The following is a 25,448-nucleotide window of genomic DNA, read 5'->3' as shown; positions in this document are numbered from 1 at the left end:
GGACAATGATGAAGAGCAACTGACTGTCATAGATCTTGCAAAGAAAATGACGGAGTATCTTGTAGAAGGAGACAGTGCTGCCTATAGTATTAAATGGCTGAGGTATAGGCTGGAAGAGAGGTATGGCGATTCGCTATTCATAGTAGAGTGTGAAGGGTTGCCTAACATTGTAACGTTCCGTGAAAAGACCAGAATAATCCTGAGGGACTATTTCCGTAGTCAGGAAACGGATGAAGAAGCCCAGAAGAGAGCCGTCATAGAGACTGCGGCCAAGCTAATCAAGAGCGATATCAAGTCTAAGATCCCATCTTCAACCGATGAATATCCGAAGACTTCTTTGCTTGAATGTCAGTCTGCCTTAGATTATCTCCCCCTGAGTTTGCTTTGCTTGCTTGAAACCCTCTTCGGTGTAAAGGACATTCACAGGAAGGTCTAAAGCATTGCACAATCAGTTGTTCAGGCTGTACGTCCCAGGGCTATAGTAGCTCTATTGCAGCTTGGGTTAGCAGTCCAGCTCCATCATCATTTCAGGTTTTGATTTCTTGTAGACAGTCCTCAGCCATGGGATATTGTTCATCATATTCGGAAGTTCAGCTATTCAAGGAAAACGCTGCCGCTTCTGTTGGCCAGGATGTACTCGGTGGTACCATAATCAGACTGGATACGGCACTGCTGTTCGCTGCGGACAACGTTGATCATAATATCATCACGTTAGATGGGAAGGGGACTTTCCACGGCATGGGGATGGTAGCTACTGTGACTCCAGGATGGAAGGTCAGTCGCACTGTTCTCAGACGGAAGACTGCGGACTTGGAGATAGTTGAACCAAGCAGAGTTGATGTAAGGGTATACCGTTTCGCAAAACACACTCGCCGAAACATAAAATTCAAGCCCTTGCCATCTCTCGACGCCATTGACCATCGTGTTGATGTATTGTAGGAGATGTCTTTACGCTTCAAACAGCCTGCACCGAGCTGGAATGGAATGATGCACATGCTACATAAACACTGTGATCATCCGGGGTCGTCTTCGGTAATCTTCCTGCCCATCATTGACATGTATTCCGGAGACAAGTCATGCATCTTCTCTACTCTTGAGTATCTGTGCAACCTTGCTGATAAACACTGATCCGCTGCAGTTGTTACATTCGATCAGCCACTCTACTGGAAAGCGTCAGAAATCAAACACGAGGTGCCTGAAGACAGTTCGGTTCAAGATGTTGTCCTGATGCTCGGGAGCTTCCACACATTGATGAACCTTATGGGTGCCATAGGAACGTTGATAGATGGGAGTGGAATCAAAGAGATCTTGGGTACAATTTACGGTGACAATGCTGTTCATCACATCATGACTGGAAAGGCAGTTCAGCGTGCAGTTCGTGGCCATCTCCTCCTTGATCAGTGTCTTACTCAGCAAATTGCAGACAAAGTACTTTGCGACCATCCCGGTTTTGCAGACCTGTTGCAAAACTTGAGCAGTTGTATGCTCGGACACTGACAGGGGAGAGTGACTTGAATTCGGTCATCACTTCTACCTGCCTTAGTGAAATTGTCCACCTCTTGTCAACCAAAAGAAGCGGATTTTCCGTTCACTTTCGCACCAGTAAACTATGGCTGCATTACCAACAGATGGTTGGAATTGCAAGGGAGCTTATCGAGGCCGATCGTACAGGATCCTGGCTGATGCACCTTCATGCTGTAGCCGAATGTTTGCCCATTCTTGCAGCTGCTGGGCATGGAAACTATGTGAAGGCCGCCTACCTTTACCTCCAGTCTATGACCACTCTGGCAGATGATATGCCATTGGTCTTCCATAGATTTATGAATGGCTTGCATGTTGTAAGGCGGACTGATCAGTATTGGGCAGGCCTGGGTTGCGACCTAGTCATCGAGCAAGCTCTGATGCGCTCCCTAAAAACTGTAGGAGGACTCACCAGAGGAAGTGGAATGTCCGAACATCAGAGGGCCTTGTGGACTCTGTCTGTGCCAGTGTCCTCTTCCTACAGTGATGCAATGCAGGGTTTCACTTGCCAGAGCTTTGTCACCAGTGAACAACACAAGGAGGCAAGAACGTCAAGGACGAGAAGAGATCGTGAAGACCTGGAGAAAATTGCAGATAAACTCGAGACCTTTTCACCTTTCTCTGATGAAGTGTCTCTTCGCAACATTATCACCGGTGTCAATGCAAATAAGGATGTGAATGTCCATAACCTGTTCACCATTGGCAGAGAAATAGTGTCAACAATGGAGGGTCAATCACTGTTTTCAGTTAAGTACAAGCGGTCAAGGAAACCCAAGACTCTGGCATCCAGTGAGGCTATTGACGTTACTAAGGACAAAACAATAGACCCCGCTTTTTTGTTCCAAAGGTTTTTTGTGGTGTCTCAAATGGCTGATCTTTCCCTTGATGAGGAGATGACCTATGAACTTTCACCATACCCACCATCCCTCTTTGAGGCAAAACATCTCTTACGCAAACCAAACAAAGCACAACTCATGGCTGCTATAAAAGAACAGAGTTCAGATGACGCAGTACTCAAGGATGTACCAGAAGTGGAACATTATGTTCTTGACAGAGGTTCTCTTCTCCATCGACTGAAGTGGTCAGAAGGAAAGACATATTGTTCAATCGCTGAAGACTATGCATCTTTCACACTAAAGCACTATGGTAAGGCTACGATAGTATTTGATGGTTACATTGGAGGACCAAACACTAAGGACATTACCCATCAGCGACGGCACAAAAAATGAACAAGTAACAAAGTGAACATTGCTGAAGGAACGAAATTTGTCGGGAAAAAGGAGGACTTCCTTTCGAATGTGGAGAACAAATAGTCTCTTATCAATCTCGTTTCACAGCGCATGAATGACAGAGGTTGCCACGTAATGCAATCAGAGGGGGATGCAGATGTGGAGATTGTTAAGGCAGCAGTGTCCATGTCATCCAACAAAAGTATTAGTCTCATTGGCGAAGATACAGATCTTTTGGTGTTGTTACTTCATCACGCGTCAACCAGCGATGGCAACAAGCTTTATTTCTACTTGGATAAAGGGAGTCCTGCAACAGTATACGACATTAAGGTTATGAAGAAGTTCCTGGGAAACCATGTCTGCAGCAGTCTTCTGTTCCTTCATGCATTCATGGGATGCGATACCACTTCCGCGGTTTTTGGAATCGGAAAAAAACTCGGTCTACACAAGGTTTTGAAGGGAGACTCGGTCTTAAATAGCTGTGCTAAAATCTTTTCCACACCTAACAAAAACAGAGCTGAGATTGAAGACGCTGGGTGTAAAGCGATGGTGGCATTGTTCGGTGGGAAACGTGGAGAAAATCTGTCTGCAATGAGGTATTCTACTCTCTGCAAAAAAGTTGGTTCAGTCAAAATCTTTGTTACACCTGAACGACTGCCACCGACCTCCTCTGCAACGAAGTATCATGGCCTTCTGAGTTACCTCCAAGTGATGCTTTGGATGGACAATGGTGAGGCCATGGACACTACTGAATGGGGATGGGAATTGCAGGACAACAGTCTAGTTCCAGTGATGATGGATACTTCACCCGCGCCAGAAACACTTCTGAAAATAATTCACTGCAATTGTTCTCGTGGTTGTAGTACACTTCGGTGCACTTACAAAAGACACAGACTTACCTGTTCACGGGTATGCGGACCATGTCAAGCAGCGCATTGTGACAATATGAGTGAGGAAGCAGTGTCTGATGATGAAAATAGTGACTATTGACCTGACACGCTTATTCAGTGATGAAGTAGGTCTTAAAATGCACTGTGTATTAATTCTATAATTTCTAGAAATGTTCATATATGTCATGACGTCATTGATGACATCATGACCTCGCCTGTCCATGTAGTTAGTATAAAACTTTGTATAAAAATTGTTATATGAAAATAGTTAGTATACAAAATGCAAACTCTTCTGTAACCTAAAGCTACAGCTTTGAAATAGGGAAATATTCGTTATTTTTAGTGCAATGGCTGTCATTGTCTTATGACGTCATAGTTAGGACCTTTGTGGTGATCAATTTTTGGAAAACTTTTAAATATGTTGTTCCCCACATATAATAGTAATAAAAAAAAAATCATAAAACGCTTTCTTGGAATTTGTTCCGGGTCAAACTGTATTTTGACTGGACTAAGATTAATTTCTACTGATTTTAAAAATTTACTGGGGGGGGGCACCGTTGTGCAGTTCGCCTCAGGCGGCAGAGAGGCTAGGTTCACCCCTGGTCCTGGGTAAAGGCAGCTACAGCGGTACAAACACAGTCTGAAGCATGGAGGAGCTGTACAGTCGGAAGGTCACATGCTGCGGTGTCATGGTGTCGCTGATGCAGCTCAGAAGACCACTGAAAGCTGAGAACTCTCTCTTTAATCCAGTTATGTGGAGGAGAACCCGGGTCCCCAGTTAGCGCCTGGACAAGGCTAGGGATTTATGTTTGAGTTTGTTTAGATGCTGTGTAATTTGTGAAAAGCAATAAAAACTGCACTGCATATATGAACGCTATCTAAAACTTGATTCCTACCAGAGAGTATGAATCCCTACAACATGTAATGAAGAGCAAGAACCCCTCATGCCTCTGAGTAGGGGGAAACATCAGCCAGTCTCCACGTACCAGCTCAGCGATAACTAACAAATTTGGGAAATGGAGCCTGACGAAGGTAAAAATGCAGAATACGAGTCAGAGTGAAATAGTATTATTCTTCATGTAAACACCGGACAGACTATTCTGAAATATCACCTGAAATGGCAATTATGCTTTAAAGGTAAACCATACTTTGTCTGCTGTCAGGTTTGTAAAAAACACATGCAGGATTTTAAATTTCCCCACAGATTTGCATGCCTATTATCAAAAAGCTAAATGCAGCGTTTCTAATTCTGGTAAAATACTAGGGCATCGCTACGTCAGTGTTCCCTTTATATATTCTTTTAAGTGGCTCCTAAGGTGCTTTTAATGATAAGAATGAGGGGTCTGCACCATCTCTCCCAGCACAGAGATCAGAATAGGACAAATGGGAATCTGTAAGCTTCCCATTGTTTAATTCATCTCCTCTCAATTTCTTATAATGAATTCCTCTTTTTATATCTCTTCATATTATTCAGGTTAAGATGTGAGAGCAGAATATAGGATATTGCCCAGATCTCTCTTGTTCATTTCATTGTGAGACTTGGGCTTCCGGTATTACATGCCGTGTAGTGATAGTGATGAGCGAGTGTGCTCAGATAAGGTGTTACCAGTCCACGCTTGTGTGATAACAGAGTATCTTCGGAGTGCTCAAGTACTATGTTAGAGTCCCAGCAGCTGCATGTCTGACGGCTGTTCCAACAGCTTCATCACAGGGAATGCCTAAAAACGGGCAATCCATGCATGTGTTGCGCCTGTCATACAGCCACGAGACATGCATCAGCGGGGACTCGAATATAGTATTCGAGCACGCCGAAGATGCTCTGTTATCACACAAGCGTATTCAAATAACACCTTTTCTGAGCAAGCTCACTCATCACTAATGCTGAATTTAGCACTGCCCCAAGAGGGTATTCAGAAAGAAGTGTTTTTTAGAATGGCATCAATGTCCATCAATCACCCTCTCCCAAACTGGCAGGTAGCAATTTTTTTTTTTTATAATATTTACAACACAAAAACAAAGCAAACATAAAAAAAAAAAATATATAATATACTGCATCAATGAGAAGGCAAATTGGTAATGACACCGTGAAAAAAAAGGAAAATATAGGAACGAAGCCGGTCACAGCCATATACGAATCCAGTGTCACCAGAAGGGTCGTAGATACAAGTTGTCCTTGAAAGAAGGTGGAAAGGCAGAGAAAAGTCCAAGAAACCCATAAGTGCTCTCGACAGGAGGTATAAGAACTCGCATCCCTCTGAGACGTGTAGTCGTCACCATGGACTACAGCACCATAGAAGGGGCTATTATGTAGTGTGTTGTAAAGGCTGCAACCTCCATTTTGCCACATTTTCAGATGGAGGAAACCTTTGAGGAGCCTTATTCTCATCATCAGTGCCACGTGCCCGACAGTCTTTCATGACAGAGAACTAGACCAAAAGGTCGCCCTCCGTAGCCACCATGAGACCAGACTGTGGATGGCCAGCACAATGCTGTCATTGCCCTCAAAGTGGTCAGTGACATGCCCAAGCTTGAAAAAGAAGACTAAACAGAGGCGGCAAACCATTTCACTCATTGGAAGGGAACGTTAATACGTTTAAGCAGCTAAAAAAATTTAAAAAAAAATAACACATGATATAAATGTATCTTAATAGACTGCACGACTTCACTTTCATTACATACTCATTATTCTACATAAGTTGTTTTTTTTTTTCTCGTTTGCACATAACAGCGCCACTCTGGTCCAACAGTGGTGTCTGGTATTGCAGCTCGGCTCCATTTCAGAGAACAAGGACTGAGCTGGAATGCCGCACACAGCTTTGTGGGCAGGAGTGGCACAAGAATAGCAATGGTAGATATATGCAGCTCAGGTCTAGCGCTCGTTCTTCATGTATTACTGGCATGCAAAGCGAAAAACAAATATATGGTCTAGGCAAGATTTGGTAAACAAAAACGTCCTGTGCACAGCTCACTAAACAGGAATACAATAGATGGTCAGTCAGCCCCCTCCAAAAACCCATCTTCTACGGTGTATGGCCAGTGTAAGTGGTAAGGATGCCACTGCCAATGGGTGTAACGGCCGCTCATTAGAAATATGCAATTTAAGTTGGGCTGTCCTGGTGAGGCGGCGTTCAGTCCGATGCTCTGTGGCAGCTGGTGTTCACGTAAGCGTTCAGTATCCTCGGTCCCAGGCCCGGCGGCGTCTGCCATGGTGGCGATACCGACACCATAATTTCGTGTGAGGTCTAGCAACGAGGCCTTATGCAACATCATTGCATTTCAGGTAGAGTTGGAAATCAATACACAGGACCCGGTAGTAATCTGTGGCCCTTGGACAGGAGTCCCGTGAGCCACCTTCTACTAGATGGCATCCTCGGCTTATCCCCTGGCCAGCGGATCCGGCTCAATGTCATCACTGCGGAGCTGCACCCGACCGGCTAATCAAAAGAAGAGCCATGGACGCCAGGAAGCCTTTGTCAGGACTCCCGATCGATGGCCACGAATTATAGATGAGGCCGATGGACAGGGGTCTGCAAATTAAATTTGCACAAACTCTAATCTCAGGGACTAATAAGCACAAGAAGCATCCATGATGCCAGGTTCAGAAATGAGATCCAGGCTGCCATGGAAGCCTGGACAAAGTTGGGTCAGGACAGTGCAAGTCAAATTGCTCATCTCTACCTCTTCTTTGAACATCAAATGTCCAGAAAAGCTTAGTATTCTGGGCCTTTAAAAACATAAAAAGGGTCTAAAAGATAAATCTATAAAATGCACGTCACCAAATAATTTGCAAGCAGCATTCCCATCTTTGTTACAAGGTCAACATGCTCTAAAAGTATACAAAACCATAAAAAACAAACCTTTATAAAAGGTTTTAGACCTAAAGTGAATGTCCATTCTTCAGTACCATCATGCTCAGAGCACCAAATCCCATGCATAGACATAAGAGGGGTAGATAAAAGTCTTTAAGCCATTTTTATCGCATAGAAAAGTCAAAAAGTATGGTGTATACAATATATGTGAACCTTTTAGAAAAAAAAAGACCTTAGGCCTTAAAAAAAAAAAGTTGCAATCATCTAATTCCCCTCCTCTTGAGATAAATAGTGAAATCCCGGCCACCCGCATCCACCACCAGAGGGGGCCCACCCACCGCATGTTGCTTTATTATGGGGCTCAATGTAAACAGTATGCAGTAAGCTCATAAGCCCCCTCCAGTGGCGGCTACCAGCAGCCACAATTATTTTTCTTCTGCAGGGAATTTGGAGAAAAAAATACCACAATGATAAAAAGGTGAAGATTCACTTTAAACGGATCATTAAAATAAGGGGACAATTGTCAGATAATCATCCACTGGAGTGTGTGGTATAAAACAGCTGGACAATAAAATGACCCACGGATACAATAACCGCTATAACCTAAACAGTAGAGAGAATTTCACACTCTGCTTCTCATCCCAAGTTTCTGCCTCCAGTTATTAGATCGATAAAGTCTTGGAAAAAGCGACCTTGTACAGCTGGCACGACACATTGACTTTGAAAGCCCGGGGCACAGCAATGATCGCAACCCAGAAAAAATAAAGTCCGACATCACGCTGCCAAAAGCCAAAGGACGATGAAAATGAGACCGCGCGATGCAAAGGAGGCTGCGTAACATTTAGAGGAGAGTATTAAAGCGGGAAATTCGCTTTAACCGGGTCCGGTCTATAGTGTGGCGGATTGTAGGATTTTTTTCCTCTTCCCAGATTTACATTTGCTGCTCCGGCCTTACAAGCGGGCGCTAATGCATGCGCTGAAGAAACTGTGAGAGAATGGAAAAGGGTGATAGATAGTGAGTGAGGCCATAAAGTTTCCAGAAAGAGTCTTTCATTAAAATTGCTATTTTTCTTAGCATCTTAATGTCCCTGCTTGCTTTCAGTGAATTAAAGAATTTTAGTTAATATACTGCCACCTGGAGGCTGCCACTAAGAATACATCTTACAAAAAAAAGGGGAATCCACCGCACCAGACTACACCTGGGCAGCAGCAGGGAGGGTGCTGGGCCCCACAATGAAGGCTGCAAGAAAGATTTAATGGAGAGTACCGGATATCTTCATTTCTTTGTTGGGGGACACAAGAAGTATGGGATGTCTTAAAGCAGCCCCTGGGGTGGGAAAACTAATGCAATTACTGCAAAAATTAAACAAAGAACGTACCCAAGGTTAAGACAGGTCTGAAACTCAGACACATGTCTGCCTCCGAATGACACTAATCTAAACTGCTTAACTGGGTGTCAGCTGCCCCGGATACAGTTCTGCCTCCGAATGACACTAATCTAAACTACATACAGTGGGGCAAAAAAGTATTTAGTCAGTCAGCAATAGTGCAAGTTCCACCACTTAAAAAGATGAGAGGCGTCTGTAATTTACATCATAGGTAGACCTCAACTATGGGAGACAAACTGAGAAAAAAAAATCCAGAAAATCACATTGTCTGTTTTTTTTTCATTTTATTTGCATATTATGGTGGAAAATAAGTATTTGGTCAGAAACAAGCAATCAAGATTTCTGGCTCTCACAGACCTGTAACTTCTTCTTTAAGAGTCTCCTCTTTCCTCCACTCATTACCTGTAGTAATGGCACCTGTTTAAACTTGTTATCAGTATAAAAAGACACCTGTGCACACCCTCAAACAGTCTGACTCCAAACTCCACTATGGTGAAGACCAAAGAGCTGTCAAAGGACACCAGAAACAAAATTGTAGCCCTGCACCAGGCTGGGAAGACTGAATCTGCAATAGCCAACCAGCTTGGAGTGAAGAAATCAACTGTGGGAGCAATAATTAGAAAATGGAAGACATACAAGACCACTGATAATCTCCCTCGATCTGGTGCTCCACACAAAATCCCACCCCGTGGGGTCAGAATGATCACAAGAACGGTGAGCAAAAATCCCAGAACCACGCGGGGGGACCTAGTGAATGAACTGCAGAGAGCTGGGACCAATGTAACAAGGCCTACCATAAGTAACACACTACGCCACCATGGACTCAGATCCTGCAGTGCCAGACGTGTCCCACTGCTTAAGCCTGTACATGTCCGGGCCCGTCTGAAGTTTGCTAGAGAGCATTTAGATGATCCAGAGGAGTTTTGGGAGAATGTCCTATGGTCTGATGAAACCAAACTGGAACTGTTTGGTAGAAACACAACTTGTCGTGTTTGGAGGAAAAAGAATACTGAGTTGCATCCATCAAACACCATACCTACTGTAAAGCATGGTGGTGGAAACATCATGCTTTGGGGCTGTTTCTCTGCAAAGGGGCCAGGACGACTGATCCAGGTACATGAAAGAATGAATGGGGCCATGTATAGTGAGATTTTGAGTGCAAACCTCCTTCCATCAGCAAGGGCATTGAAGATGAAACGTGGCTGGGTTTTTCAACATGACAATGATCCAAAGCACACCGCCAGGGCAACGAAGGAGTGGCTTCGTAAGAAGCATTTCAAGGTCCTGGAGTGGCCTAGCCAGTCTCCAGATCTCAACCCTATAGAAAACCTTTGGAGGGAGTTGAAAGTCCGTGTTGCCAAGCGAAAAGCCAAAAACATCACTGCTCTAGAGGAGATCTGCATGGAGGAATGGGCCAACATACCAACAACAGTGTGTGGCAACCTTGTGAAGACTTACAGAAAACGTTTGACCTCTGTCATTGCCAACAAAGGATATATCACAAAGTATTGAGATGAAATTTTGTTTCTGACCAAATACTTATTTTCCACCATAATATGCAAATAAAATGAAAAAAAAAACAGACAATGTGATTTTCTGGATTTTTTTTTCTCAGTTTGTCTCCCATAGTTGAGGTCTACCTATGATGTAAATTACAGACGCCTCTCATCTTTTTAAGTGGTGGAACTTGCACTATTGCTGACTGACTAAATACTTTTTTGCCCCACTGTAACTGGGTGTCAGCTGCCCCGGATACAGTTCTGCCTCCGAATGACACTAAGCTAATCTACATAAATGGGTGTCAGCTGCCCCGGATACAGTTCTGCCTCCGAATGACACTAATCTAAACTGCTTAACTGGGTGTCAGCTGCCCCGGATACAGTTCTGCCTCCGAATGACACTAAGCTAAATCTAAACTTCACCGCAATGGGAAAAAAAGAAATACCAGAAAGTCACATTAAGGAGGAGGTATACCGAGCGGTGCTCAGACATTTGCCCCCATGCCACAGAACAAGAAATTATGGCATGATAGTAATTGAGCAGCTTATAGAATCCAAGAGCCCAGCAACCCTTCGTCCTGAATGATGGGCCAACTGTGCCAAAGCAAGGAGTCAGGCGTTACTAATGAGTCGGAGTGATTGGAGGGAACTTTCCGGTGTGTTTTACACTGCTTATGTCATGGAAATATAGCAAATTGTAACGCACGCCATATTTGCACTATAATTTGCTACTTTTTTTTGGCACTTTTGAAAACTGGTGTAAAAAGTGGGTCTGGATGTGACCATAGATATGTCAGAAGCCCAAAAATGATACAAAAAAATTGTGCAAATTGATGCCTGCTGATAGAAAGAGTAAATTTCACTCTCAGTCTTAAAAGACAAGCCCAATTGAAAAGCGGCGTGCACTTCTTAATAAACGAGGCCCATTTTACTCCAATGCAAATCGACTTAAGCACAGACAAGAGATTTGGAGCAGAAACTTCAAGTCTTTGAGATATGGAAAGTTTCTGCACTCATCAAAAACACCCTCCATGTGTCCATAGCCTAAGGCTGGGTTCACACGTTGCGGAACTCTCACGGAAATTACCGCGAGAATTCCGGAATTCCATTCCGCTGGAAAATCGCATTTTAAATTCCCGCGATTTTCCCGCGGAAAAACTAGCATTTTGCAAGCGTAATTAGCTTGCAGAATTGCTAGCGTTTTCCAAGCGATCTGGAGCATTGCTTGGAGAACTGATTGACAGGTTGGTCACACTCGTCAAACATAGTGTTTGGAGAGTGTGACCAACTTTTTACTATTGAGGCCGCCTATGCGGCCTCAATAGTAAAAGATAGAATGTAAATAGTAATAATTAAAAAAAAATATTGTTATTCTCACCTTCCGACGTCCCGCGCAGCCTTCACGCCTCTCTCCACGCTCTCGGTCCCAGTAATCCTTTGCGACAATTACCGCGATGACGTCTGTTCTCGCGGGATCGCGACGTCTCGTGGTCATTCGCGATGACGTCGCGCAAATGACCGCGATCCCGCGAGAACGGACGTCATCGCTCGCAAAGGCTTACTGGGAACGGGAGCGTGGAGAGAGGCAGGATGGCTGCGCGGGACGTCGGAAGGTGAGAATAACAATATTTTTTATTTTAAATTCTATTTTTTACAGGGATATGGTACCCAAAGCCCGGAGGACAGTCTCTTCTCCTCCGGACCGTGGGTACCATCCGCAAATGTTCTGCTTACTTTTCGCATGGTGTGCACAGCCACATGCGGGAAGTAAGCAGAAAAATGCATTCCTATGGGTGCGGGATCGCTGCGATTCCGCAAAATTAATGAGCATGCTGCGTTTTTTACCGCGAAGCGATTCCACCGTGGTAAAAACCGCAGCATTAGCACAGCATTGCGGAATCCCATAGGAATGCACGGGATGCTTATTTTTTGCGTTTTCGCGGCAAAATCGCGCTGTTAAAACCGCCGCGGAAACGCGAAAAAAATGCCACGTGTGAACTCAGCCTAACACCGGCATAAAAAACGACAACCTTAGGAGAATGGCTGCAGTAACGTAACTGAACATAAAAAAAAAAAAAAAACAACAACCACCAGAGATGCCAAGTGATAAAACGTAAAAGCTACCACTCTGCGGCCATAACGACCCCCCGAGAAGAGATGATGGGACACTTACGGAGAGATGAGAGCACCGAGTAAATTGCCACTATGTGACATCGGCGGCCGTGCCCGCCGATGCCCCTTCAGCGGCGGTGCCCGCCGCAGCGTCCCCTCACCTGCGCACTCCTGTCCTCGCGCACTTCCGCTCTGGTCCCCGCTCTGCTGCGGGTAACCGCGCCGGCCTTAGGCCGCGCACGCGCGTTCCCCCGCTCTCTTCTGCTAGTAGGGGGCGTCGCTGAGGGGCGGGTCTGTAGGACGTACTTCCGGGTTCTGGATATATCAGGCGTCCGCTCTATTCTGAGGGCGCCTGGTGATTGTGTGACTTCCCTGCACTCATCGGCCCCATATCTACTCTAGTGAATCCTGCCTGTCCTTCTGCTGTTTTCCCCTGTGTGCTCTGTGCCCTGCTCCACTTCCGTCTGTCTGTCTCTGCCCTGTTTCCTCCTCTCCGATTCTCCTCCTGTGGACTCCTGCCCAGTATTTTCCGCTATCCCGTCCTGCTATCCTTGTTCTGCCTGCCTGTCCATCGAGCCGTCCCTCCTGGTACCGGCTGTCGCGGTTCTGCCCCCTGCGGTCCTGCCCCTAACGATCCCTGTACAGGGGTCGGTCTTCACCAGGTGTGCTCGGCCCAGGGGCTCCTGATCCACGACCCAGAGGGTCCACTCTTGGACGTATTAGACCAGAATTGTCACAGTATCACCAGGCCATGGATCCCGCCGGTGCCGCGGCCGCTACACAAAAGGAATTACTTTTCCTTCGAGAAAATCAGACCCGGATAATGTCCTTTATGAAGTCTATGAACACCCGGCTATCCGCCCTGCAGACCTCAGACCCCGGGCACGCCCCCCTCCTGGTCAGCCTCCAGCAGGAGCTCGCGCAGCAGCGCGACGCTCAATCCCACATCTTAAGTTACATGGCATCCGTGGATGATCGATTGCTTGCTCTGCAATCCTCTGCAGCCGCAGCAACTTCCCCCCGAGACGTAGTCTCTGCCCCGTCTCCCCGTCTGGGTAAACCCCCCAGGTACAGCGGAGACCCTAAGTTATGCCGGGGTTTTCTGAATCAATGCAGGCTACACTTTGAGCTAGCCCCCCTTCAGTATCCTACTGACCGCGCCAAGGTGGCGTTCATTGTGTCCCATCTCGAGGGTGAGGCCCTGTCCTGGGTGAATCCCTTGTGGGAGAGGGATGACCCCGTAGTGTCAAGCATTCAGACTTTCTTGGAAACCTTTCGCAAGGTATTCAATGAACCGGGTCGCTTAGCATCCACCACGGAGGCCCTTTTTAACCTCCGCCAGGGTTCCCTTACAGTGGGGCAATACGCCATCCGCTTTCGGACCCTGTCTTCAGAGTTGGGGTGGAACAATGAGGCTCTTGTGGGAGCCTTTTGGAGAGGCCTCTCCAGTAAGATCAAGGATGAGCTTGCCGGGCGAGACACTCCCACCACTCTGGAGGACCTTATTTCGCTGGCCACTCGTATTGATCTACGCTTTCAGGAGCGCGCTCGAGAGGCGGTCGGAGAGAGAAGGTCCTTTAGGCTGTACCAGGCTCCTGTCCCTCGTTTCCCTGCATCTCCTGTTAGTACCGCTCCTGAGCCCATGCAGATTGATCGTGTCAGACTGTCTGAGCAGCGGCGCAGGGAGAGGATGACCAAGGGACTCTGCCTGTACTGCGGAGGGGCCAACCATTTTGTGCGATCTTGTCCGGAGAAGCCAGAGAGGTCGGGAAATGCCTCCACCTAGGTCAGGTAAGAGAGGACCCCCTAGGTGATCAAAACTCCTCTCTCCCCCTTACCCTTTCAGCTTTGATAATTGCAGGTTGGGAGCGTGGATCTGTGGAGGCGTATGTGGACTCGGGTGCTGCTGGTAATTTCATCCGCCAGGAGGAGGTTGATAAACTCCGGATCCCGGTGAATGTATTGAGGAACCCTCGTGCTATTTCCTCCGTTGATGGTAAACCTTTACCCGGACTCATCACCACGGTTACCGTCGAAGTAGACCTTCAAATCGGAGCACTCCACCTCGAGAGAATAGCCTTTTATGTCCTGCCACAACTAGCCCATGCTGTTCTTCTAGGGCTACCCTGGCTCAGACGGCACGAGCCGGTGATTGACTGGCGCTCTGGGGAAGTTCTCCATTGGGGGCACTCCTGCCAGGAGCACTGCCTACGGGCTCTCACTCGTCCCCGTCCATGCTCGAAGCCTGCCGACCTTCCGGGCCTTCCCGCACCCTATCACACGTATGCTGATGTGTTCAGCAAAAAGGAGGCGGACTCCTTACCACCTCATCGCTCCTATGACTGCCCTATCGACCTGGTCCCCGGAGCCACCCCTCCCAGAGGGAGAACTTATCCTCTATCCCCAGCAGAGACCACGGCTATGACGGAATACATACAGGAGAATCTGGCCAAGGGGTTCATCCGGAAATCCTCGTCCCCTGCGGGCGCAGGTTTCTTCTTCGTTCGGAAGAAAGATGGGTCCCTGCGACCCTGTATTGATTACCGGGGCCTGAACAACATCACTGTTAAAAACCGGTACCCGCTCCCGCTGATTCCAGAACTCTTCGACCGGCTGAGGGGGGCCAGGATCTTCACGAAGTTGGATCTGCGGGGAGCTTACAACTTAATCCGAATCCGAGCGGGGGACGAGTGGAAGACGGCCTTCAATACTCGGGACGGCCATTATGAATACTTGGTCATGCCGTTCGGTCTCTGCAATGCTCCGGCGGTGTTTCAGGAATTCGTAAACGAGGTATTCCGGGACCTACTCTATTCCTGCGTGGTGGTGTATTTGGATGATATCCTCGTTTTCTCGGCCGATCTCTCCTCCCATCGGAGAAGTGTACGCATGGTCCTGCAGCGCCTTCGAGAAAATCGTCTTTACGCCAAGATTGAGAAGTGCCTCTTCGAGCAAACAGCGTTACCTTTCTTGGGATATATCATCACGGATTCCGGCCTAAAGATGGATCCGGAGAAGCTGTCCGCAGTACTCCAGTGGCCTCGTCCAGTTGGCATAAAGGCCATCCAGCGTTTCCTCGGCTTCGCTAACTATTACCGACAGTTTGTACCCCACTTTTCTACAGTCACCAAGCCCATCACGGTCCTGACCCGTAAGGGGACGAAGTCTAACGGCTGGTCTTCCGAAGCCGAGGACGCCTTCCTTGCCCTGAAACGCTCTTTTGCCTCTGCTCCGATCCTACACCGCCCAATGGCCAGTAGGCCCTTCATCCTGGAAGTTGATGCCTCCTCCACTGGAGCTGGGGCGGTCCTTTCCCAACAGGCTCCATCCGGACGTCTAGTCCCCTGCGGGTTCTTTTCCAAATCCTTTTCCCCTGCGGAGTGCAACTACTCCATTGGGGACCGGGAATTGTTGGCCATTAAGATGGCGCTGGAGGAATGGCGATATCTGCTCGAAGGGGCAGTGCATCCCTTTACTATCTTCACGGACCACAAGAACTTGGCCTACCTGCAATCTGCCCAGAGACTCAACTCCAGACAAGCCAGGTGGTCCCTGTATTTTTCCCGTTTTGAGTTTAAGCTCCACTTCCGGCCCGGCAGTAAGAACATCAAAGCTGATGCACTTTCCAGGTCCTTGCAGCCACCTGAAAAGGAGGAGGATCCATCATATATTATCGAGCCGGCTAAAGTTATCTCCGTGGCTCCTGTGAGATTCTCTACTCTTCCGCCTGGCAAGACCTTCGTTCCTTTGAACAAACGTCTGGAAGTGCTGCGCTGGGGGCATTCCTCCAAGGTTGCTGGGCACGTTGGGATTAAGAAGACCCTTTTGCTTCTCTCCCGGTATTACTGGTGGTCCTCTCTCCACCAGGACGCAAAGGACTTTGTAGCCTCCTGCAGGACCTGTGCTCAGAACAAGGTTCCAAGGACTCTGCCCTCCGGTCTCCTTCATCCGTTGCCTGTGCCAGAGGCCCCTTGGCAGCAAATCGCAATGGATTTCGTGACTGATCTGCCTCGCTCTGCTGGATGTACTACCATCTTAGTCGTCGCAGACCGCTTCTCCAAGATGGCCCACTTCATTCCCTTGTCCGGACTGCCATCTGCTCCGAAGTTGGCCGAGATCTTTATCCACCAGGTTTTCAGGCTGCATGGTCTTCCCCTACGAATCGTGACCGATCGAGGGGTCCAGTTTACCTCCCGATTCTGGAGGGCTCTCTGTCGGCTCCTGGGCACGTCTCTCGACTTCTCCTCAGCGTATCATCTGCAAACCAATGGCCAAGTGGAACGGATTAATCAAATTTTGACTACCTACTTACGCCACTTTTCTAACGCCCATCAGGATAATTGGGTCTCACTCCTACCTTGGGCAGAATTCGCTCATAATAATCATCCCAGCGAATCAACGTCCAAGACGCCGTTCTTTGTGGTAACTGGGCTAAATCCTGGGGTTCCGTTGCCCTTTTCCGCATCGTCTGGAGTTCCTGCAGCAGATACTCTCGCCAAGGAATTTTCGCAAATTTGGAGGGAGACCAGGGAGGCGCTCGAGGTAGCCAGCATCCGAATTAAGAAACACGCAGACAAGAGACGAAGGGATCTACCCCCATACCATCCCGGGGACAAAGTCTGGCTTTCTACCAAACATATCCGCCTAAAAGTCCCTTCTTACAAGTTAAGTCCTCGATACATCGGGCCTTTTGAAGTACTTGGGCGCATTAACGAAGTAGCCTACAAATTGAGGTTGCCGGCATCGCTCCGGGTCCCTAACGCCTTCCATGTCTCGCTCCTTAAACCTGTAGTTCTGAATCGGTTCCAACCAACCTCCATGTCCCCTCCTTCGCCAATTTGTTCTGACGATGTCTTTGAAGTAAAGGACATTTTGGCCATGAAAAGGGTCAAGGGTAAAACTCTTTTTCTTATCGACTGGAAGGGTTTTGGTCCAGAGGAGAGGTCCTGGGAGCCCCAAGAGAATGTCGATGCCCCCCTTATCATGAAAAGATTTCTGACCAACCTCAGAAGGGGAGGACATATGGGGGGGGGGTACTGTGACATCGGCGGCCGTGCCCGCCGATGCCCCTTCAGCGGCGGTGCCCGCCGCAGCGTCCCCTCACCTGCGCACTCCTGTCCACGCGCACTTCCGCTCTGGTCCCCGCTCTGCTGCGGGTAACCGCGCCGGCCTTAGGCCGCGCACGCGCGTTCCCCCGCTCTCTTCTGCTAGTAGGGGGCGTCGCTGAGGGGCGGGTCTGTAGGACGTACTTCCGGGTTCTGGATATATCAGGCGTCCGCTCTATTCTGAGGGCGCCTGGTGATTGTGTGACTTCCCTGCACTCATCGGCCCCATATCTACTCTAGTGAATCCTGCCTGTCCTTCTGCTGTTTTCCCCTGTGTGCTCTGTGCCCTGCTCCACTTCCGTCTGTCTGTCTCTGCCCTGTTTCCTCCTCTCCGATCCTCCTCCTGTGGACTCCTGCCCAGTATTTTCCGCTATCCCGTCCTGCTATCCTTGTTCTGCCTGCCTGTCCATCGAGCCGTCCCTCCTGGTACCGGCTGTCGCGGTTCTGCCCCCTGCGGTCCTGCCCCTAACGATCCCTGTACAGGGGTCGGTCTTCACCAGGTGTGCTCGGCCCAGGGGCTCCTGATCCACGACCCAGAGGGTCCACTCTTGGACGTATTAGACCAGAATTGTCACACACTATTTGTTTGCATAGGTTACATGTGCGTGCACATTCAAACACTGCCATGCAAAAAAAAAAAAAAAAAGTGCCTGAGCAAAAAGGGACAGAAGATTAAAGGAGAGGTCTGGCTGTGTGTCCACTAAGGTGCCAGCCTGTGTTATAAAACCGAGAAAAACAAAGAGTACACAAGTAAGATTGCACTTTTTTTTTTCTCGCCATAGCAGCAATGAAAAAATACAACAAATCAATAAAAAACAAACATCAGACTATTCACTTTTGTATCCACCAGGAGTTTTTAGTGTTCTGCTATATCGTACTCGGCACGTTCGTCACTAAATTAATGGAGGGGGAGCACCATGTGATTGGCAAATCAGAAATGGCAGATATGGTGATCTGCGCTAAAAAGCCAACCTTTTAGGAATGTCAGTTGCTGTACACGAAATGTATCATAAAGTCTTCCTCTTTGACGAATGATCGTGGAATATCCAATACTGCTACAAAGGCTGCCCTGGGATATCACAATTCCTTCCTGAGGTCAAACATGTGGTTAAAAAAAAAAAAAAAAAAAAAGGATGTTGCAAGAGAAAAAGAAATATGGAATCATCGCGTCGTTAATAGGTTAAGGTTACGATAAGCCCCCACACAATAAGAAATAAAACTGTATCAGAGAGAGCACCTGCCATCAGTCTTGCAGGGCAGCAATTATTAAAGCAGCATAAGAGCTCGTTAATATCGGGTGTATATGGAGCGTGGATTGGAGGTGAGGATTTACAGTCCGACCACCCCCCTGTGCTTACCGACGCTTTATATTAAGTAGCATTATACAGTGCAATGGTACTGCATAGGCTGGAGGCATAATGACATCTTGAGGGGGCGGAAAGCAGTATGAAATCATACAGGGGGCAAAAACCACCGCTACAAAGGGAAAAAGTTAATACCCGGGAGGTCTAACAGCTGACCGCGCATTGGTTAGTTTACAGAATGAACCTCTCTATGTAGGAGTAGAGTAACACCACTAATATGATATTAAGAGCGGGATATGACAAGTTAACATGGTGGCAGATTACCAATATGCAGGTGATATAATGGGATAATGGAGAAGAGCCTGATGGAGAGAAAGTGCTCTGCTGACTTCCAGAAAGGGTAAGCAGTGCGGAACTTCAAGGAAAGATGGAAAGGAAAGTTTCCTTCCTAGCCCAAGAAGTCGCCCAACCTTCGTCCTACTCCTCTCTGTGCTAAGAGTCACAGCCGGGCTTTGGTAAGGAAGATGAGAGACATAAAGAGCAGCATTCTGTTGGCAGAAGAGAAATCAAAATGTTTCCTCCTCTTCCCTTGAGGATTAGGACGAGCGGGAAATGTTCTGCTGGACTGGTGAAGTACTACAGCTCAGCTGCTGGTAAGGGGCATGGCTCACTCCAGCAGGATCGACAAAAGGCAACTTCCATGCGCAAGCGATGCCGGGAGAATACAAGGACAAGATTCTTATCCCATAATAGATTAAAAAGAAAAAGTGCCTACATTCCCACACAACAGCATAGGCAGGGACAGCATCTCCTGCAGGTATCTGCAGTCAGGACTTGTGCGGCCACCCCTGCACCCTGGGTCACTGGGCTTTAGGCAATGGCTTTGTTGAAGAAGGGAGTTTTCTAAGGTACTTATCAGAAGTCTTTTTCCCACCAGGCGATGACTGGGTTTGTCTTTCATCAGGGGAAGACTTGACTTTGTTTTGAGGTAAGGCAGAATGCTTTTTTGGACTTGGGGTGACCTCAGCAGTAGGTGACATGGGCGCCGTTTCCAGTTTCTCCTGACCTACACTCTTGGTTCCTAACGTTTTTTTAGATAAAAGGCTCGTCTTCCCCAAGTCTGCCGATCGCCTGTTCTCCTTCTGCCTTAGAGCAGACTTAAAGAAGCTCAGTCCCCTTCCCTCTGACTTGCTGTCCCGCTTGAGACTAGACCGTGCTGCGGTCTGAGGTTTGCGGAGGCTAGCCATGGAGGAACTTCGTACAGTCCGACTATCTGCTGGAGTATCGTCGCTCTTGGGATTTGCAACACGGGGAGTGTTGCTGGGCTTGGTAATGGAGGCTTTGTCTGAGCCCAGGCTAACTTTAGACGCCTCTCTGCTGAGAGTCTTTTCGGGTGCTCTATGCTCACTGGAGGAGCTGGAAATAGAAGAGGTTCTAGAAGAAGGAGCAGGTTTTTTTGGTGCTGGAGAAGAAGCATTTACGTGTGCAGAAGTTGAGGATTTTGGTCTCGGCTGAGACACAGGGGTGGAGGTTTCCTGTGGTTTCCCGACGTCTTTCTTCTGCTGTGTAGATGAACGACGTGTATGAGTTTTGACCTCACTCCTCTTGGTTTTGGAGACCGGTTTCCCACTGCTGCTAGGTGTGGAGGATGTGCTCTTATTACTCTCTTTTTCTGGGGTCCGTGTTGTCTTCTCCAGCCCTATTGACACTTTACTGGTCACAGGTTTCTTCATCTGCCCTTCCTCGCTCAGTGGTGACTCGCGGACAGGGGATGAACTCACAGAATCACTCTGATCAACAAAGGCGATGTGGTTATTGTTATCTATAGGATCCAGCGGGTTACTGCTAACCAGCTCTGCTGCAGTCTTTACTGGGGGCTCTGCAGGCACAGTTTTCTTAACCACTGGATCTTTCTGAGCACCACATTCATCTACTGCCAATGGTGCCCTGCATGATGCACGATGCTCACGCCGAACCCCTTCAAGGTGATCATGGAGGCTGCCGGACAGATTGCGAAGGCTTCCGAAACAGGATGTTGACACGTGGTCATCGGCCTCACCGATCTTGCCGAGGGAAGACCCGTGTATGGGCGAATCTGAAGGGTGACGACAAGAAGTGGCTGCCCGCAGATGGAGTTTTGTGGCTGGTGACCAAGATGACCAGAGGACTGGTGACAGAAGCTCAGCCAGAGCTTTGACGCTGGACACTGCGGACAAACGGCAGGGAAGAGAAGCCACCATTGTCCTCACTCCTCTCTCCCGTCAGTTCCACAGACTCCTCTAGTGATGCCAAAGATGTTCGCCTGGAAGAGGCTGCAGATGCAATACTGGGTTGTCGGCTGCCGGGTAGTCTTGAGATCCAGTGATCACATAAGGAGGAGCTTGTGGATCCTGCCACAGAACGGTTTGCAGACCAGGACGGCACAGCCGCTCTGCGCTGGTAGAAGAGGATTTAGGCCGTTGGATTACACACTTCATCCTCTGCGAGGGTCTGCACGTCGCTGTCGTCGAAGCAGTACCACAAACCATCCACAGAGTTCTTACAGTAGGCCGTATAGTGCCCCCCATGCATGGTCCGATGGTGGTTGCACACTGCATAAAGGTCATATATGAAGTCCTCGGGTCACGACCCAAGCCATAGGGTCGTCTCTATGGTGACCAATGTGAAGGGAGGCTCCAGGAACTTTGACTGCGCTTGACCACATGGGACATCATATCCAACCCTACTAATGGGAAGCGGACCATGTTCTGCAACTTCAGCCTCCGATCTCCATCCAGCCGGAATCGTTTCAGATGAAGTATAAGCACATCGGGCAGGGTCCACAGGCTGAGTTTAATGCTGCCCTGTTGAAGCTGTTTGCAGTGAGGACAGCGCCAGGCATTGCCGGGAGCCAGCTGCTCCTCTTTGGTATACAGCTGAAAACACTGGGACAGGCTGCAGCACTGCGGCTGATGATGGAGCTCCTGCTGCAGACGAACGCTCTCCGAATCGGGGACATATTCTTCTTCTGTGTTCCTAAAGAGGTATTCTTTAGTTTCTCTGTCCCATTCTACGACCAGCTTTACATGAGCTGCCCCACCAATGCCACACGATTTGAGAGCCCTTTCTACTGTGGGGTGGCACAGAGGTTTTTCTTCCTGAGGTAAGAGGTAAGTTATTCCCACAGCCATAACCACCCGCAGACTGAATGGACACACCTGAACACAGACTGAGGGCCGCAAGGGATACTGCATTTTCTCCAATATCTCTCTTTGCAGGATGTCCCATGTGATGTTTCTCTCTAACTGTAGAACAAATGGCTGGCCGAACCTCTTGCCATGCTGCCCGCTGTAGGACCTGTTACACACCAGGATTACAATGCGATCTCCCATTCCGAACCTGTTCATAGAAAATCGCGCGGAGCTAGAAGAGTAGTGGGATGGCTGATGCTGATCAATCCCATTCCTTATATAATTCTGATTATTGTTCACACAGACTCTGCTCTGCCCTATGATTCCATCAGAGGTGAAGATCTCTGGGGTCTCGAATGCAAATATACAGTCGCTCTCCTGGATAGTATCCAAGTCATCAGTGTCGGAGAAAGAGCAATGGAAACCATCAAAATACATTTCAGTTATTACTATCTGATCTGTTGGAATCTTTGTCTCTATTGATATGGCTTCCCGTAAATGCACCACATTTCCGGACAAGGGAACAGCGACACCAATGCGCATGCAGTGCGAGCACTTCCCCTGATAAACCACAATCACGTAGAGAGGCTGTGTATGAGGCAAGGGGATGGGTAGAGAGATGCAGAGGAAAGGGTCAAAAGTGTTACTCTGTTTCTAACAATGTGGGCACGTCAAGGAGGACCTATACTGTGCCTGGAAGAGCTCCTGCACAAAGGTCCCGCTGGTTGGAAAAGGTGGCCCCTCTCGGTCAGATCTTCTTCCAGTGGTGGCCGGGGCTTGTGCTTGACGAGGATATTCAGGTCTTCATGCACCCTATCCAGAAGCCACAGCAGAAACTCCTGGGCATCGTGCTGGGAGGTGCCTCGATACTGTAGGGCAGGGGTCCTCAAACTTTTTAAACAGGGGGCCAGATCACGGTCCCTCGGACCATTGGAGGGCCGGAATATAGTTTAAAAAAAATTATGAATAAATTCCTGTGCACACTGCACATATCTTATTTAGAGGTAATAAAACAAAAATAGGAACAAATACAATATTAAAAATGAAGTTAAATCATCAAACTTACCGATTTTTTGGGTTCTTCGAATATCCTACACGTCGAGTCAATTTTTTCTCTTTCTTGATATCATTGCTTCCTAGGGATTCAAAATTGCTATTAGTAAAATACCAACATATATACAGCGCTACCAAAACAATATACCAGCAATAAAATTGCCCACACAGAGACATACAAACTGCACTGCCCATCAATGCAGCCTGATCAGTGTCCATCAATGCAGCCTGATCAGTGCCCATCAATGCAGCCTGATCAGTGCCCATCAATGCAGCCTGATCAGTGCCCATCAATGCAGCCTGATCAGTGCCCATCAGCGCAGCCTGATCAGTGCCCATCAGCGCAGCCTGATCAGTGCCCATCAATGCAGCCTGATCAGTGCCCATCAATGCAGCCTGATCAGTGCCCATCAATGCAGCCTGATCAGTGCCCATCAGCGCCGGACTGGAGTACCTGGGGCCCACCAGGAGAACTCAATCTTGGGGCCCACCAGCCCCATGCAGTTACCGTACTGTATATAAAAATAACATAAGTCCACAAACTCTTTCAAAATTAATTAACTTTATTAACCAATAAATAACCAATAAAATGAATAAATAACAAACTAAAGAAACACTCTGGCAAAAGAGGACACACTGGTGTCTTATTCACATCAGTGTGGGATAAAGTGCCATAACAGAACAATAAATACTTTCAAGGTACATTCTCTTAAAGTATAAGTGCCACAAATTGAACCTGCATCTATCTAGTATCCCAGCAGCCAGCATCATTGTAGCAGTACCAAACTTGCCCCACTCGGAAAACTTAATGAATTCTATAGGCATTTTGGAAGTTTGTATTGCACGTTTTCCTCTCATCTATAATATAATACCATTCAATTTTTATGGGTTCACACTACCATTTTTAGCAGGTTTTATCGGCATCTGCTAAAAACTTAGAATCTTTTCCAGAAGCGCATAAGCGCTAAAGAGCTCTTTAGCGCTTATGCGCTTCTGGAAAACATTCTAAGTTTTAAGCGGATGCCGATAAAACCTGCAAAAAATGGTAGTGTGAACCCAGTCGTATATTGAAAGGACCTATAACAACAAATAAACACACAACAACGGTCATGCAGCAGCAAAATTACACAAGTTTTTTTTTTCAGAACAGAAGATGACATTGCATATGTATTAATAATGTCATCATAGTCTAAGTTCCTTGAAATGTCATACTCAGTGTTCAACAGAAGGAGTGACTCTAAAAGCTCCTGTCCAATCGAAGACCTCAGACGATTTTTTACAATCTTCAGCTTTGAAAACACTCTTTCACATGAAACCTGGGTGCAAGCTAATGTAAGAAGTGTCTTGTAAACGGCAAAAAGGTTTGTGTAAGCAGCAGAATGTAAATTGTAGTCATATAAAAGTCTGTAGCAGCAGGAAAGACAGTTTTCACAAGCTAACTTTTTGGTATCAATGACCTCCTCTTCATCATCCTCTATTTCATGTGTGATTTCATCCATAGGAGGGCATGGATTTTTGAGAGCAGAATAGTTTTCTTTAAAACTAACTAGCTCAACTTTAAGTTGAATAACATCAACTTCAGCCAGTGTAGCTACAGTGTGAAAAGCCTCTGATGGAATGTCAGTATAGCTAATACGGTCAAACTGTCTGGGGTCAAAGTACGCTAGATCTTGAATCAGGTTTTTGTTTTTTGAGAATTTGTTTTCAATGCTCATTGTTGCCTGGTCAATGACAACATAAAAAACATGATGCTGAAAACTTTTCAGGGGGTCAGAAGAAGGCTCATCCTTTGCTAACTCACCAGGCATAATTTTTTTTCTACCTATTCTTTTCTGCGGTAAGGCTTTTTCAATAATAACATTGATTGACTGTTCGTCAAGTGTAGAATCTACATTTTCAATAAACGAATTGACCGTTTTAATAAGGTCAGAGAAGGAATCCCTGAGCCTAAAGATCTGAATTCTGGCACTTTCGATCATGCGCCATGCCTGTAAAACATCCAGTCCACGAGTTTGGAGGTAATCAGAAATCGGATTAGCAATTTCAAAAATTTGCATAAACAAAAATGCAACAAGCAAGGTTTCATACTTTGTCCAGCAGTGAAGTAGATTAGTTGTCTCAGTTATTGCTTTGTCATCAAAAGTTGGGCAAGTTGAAATGTAATGCAAGCAGTACAATAATGTGCTGTACAGTTGCCTCGATTGGTCATGGTAGGATCCAAAAATGATATGCAAAGCCCTTGGTTTGCTCCACCAGCGAGTGTCAGCAATTTTCTTAAGTCTAGCCAATTTGTCATGACCTTCAGTCTGTGATCTAACATGTTGAGTCCATACACCAGATCTTTTATAGGATTCTGAGAAAAAGACAG

At 47.2% G+C, this 25,448-nt stretch overlaps 1 pseudogene; it reads right to left on the bottom strand.

The window, feature by feature from the left end:
* Positions 1-19,710: 19,710 nt before the first annotated feature.
* The window catches only part of LOC141096600 (ubiquitin carboxyl-terminal hydrolase 31-like), a 98,534-nt pseudogene continuing 92,796 nt past the window's right edge, over positions 19,711-25,448 (bottom strand).

The sequence above is a fragment of the Dendrobates tinctorius genome, unplaced genomic scaffold (assembly GCF_039654945.1).
Source record: "Dendrobates tinctorius isolate UK_male_01 unplaced genomic scaffold, ASM3965494v1 ptg000075l, whole genome shotgun sequence".
In the NCBI taxonomy this organism is placed as follows: domain Eukaryota; kingdom Metazoa; phylum Chordata; class Amphibia; order Anura; family Dendrobatidae; genus Dendrobates; species Dendrobates tinctorius.
The sequence above is the reverse complement of the archived record's forward strand: the minus strand, read 5'-3'. Positions and strand labels throughout refer to the sequence as shown.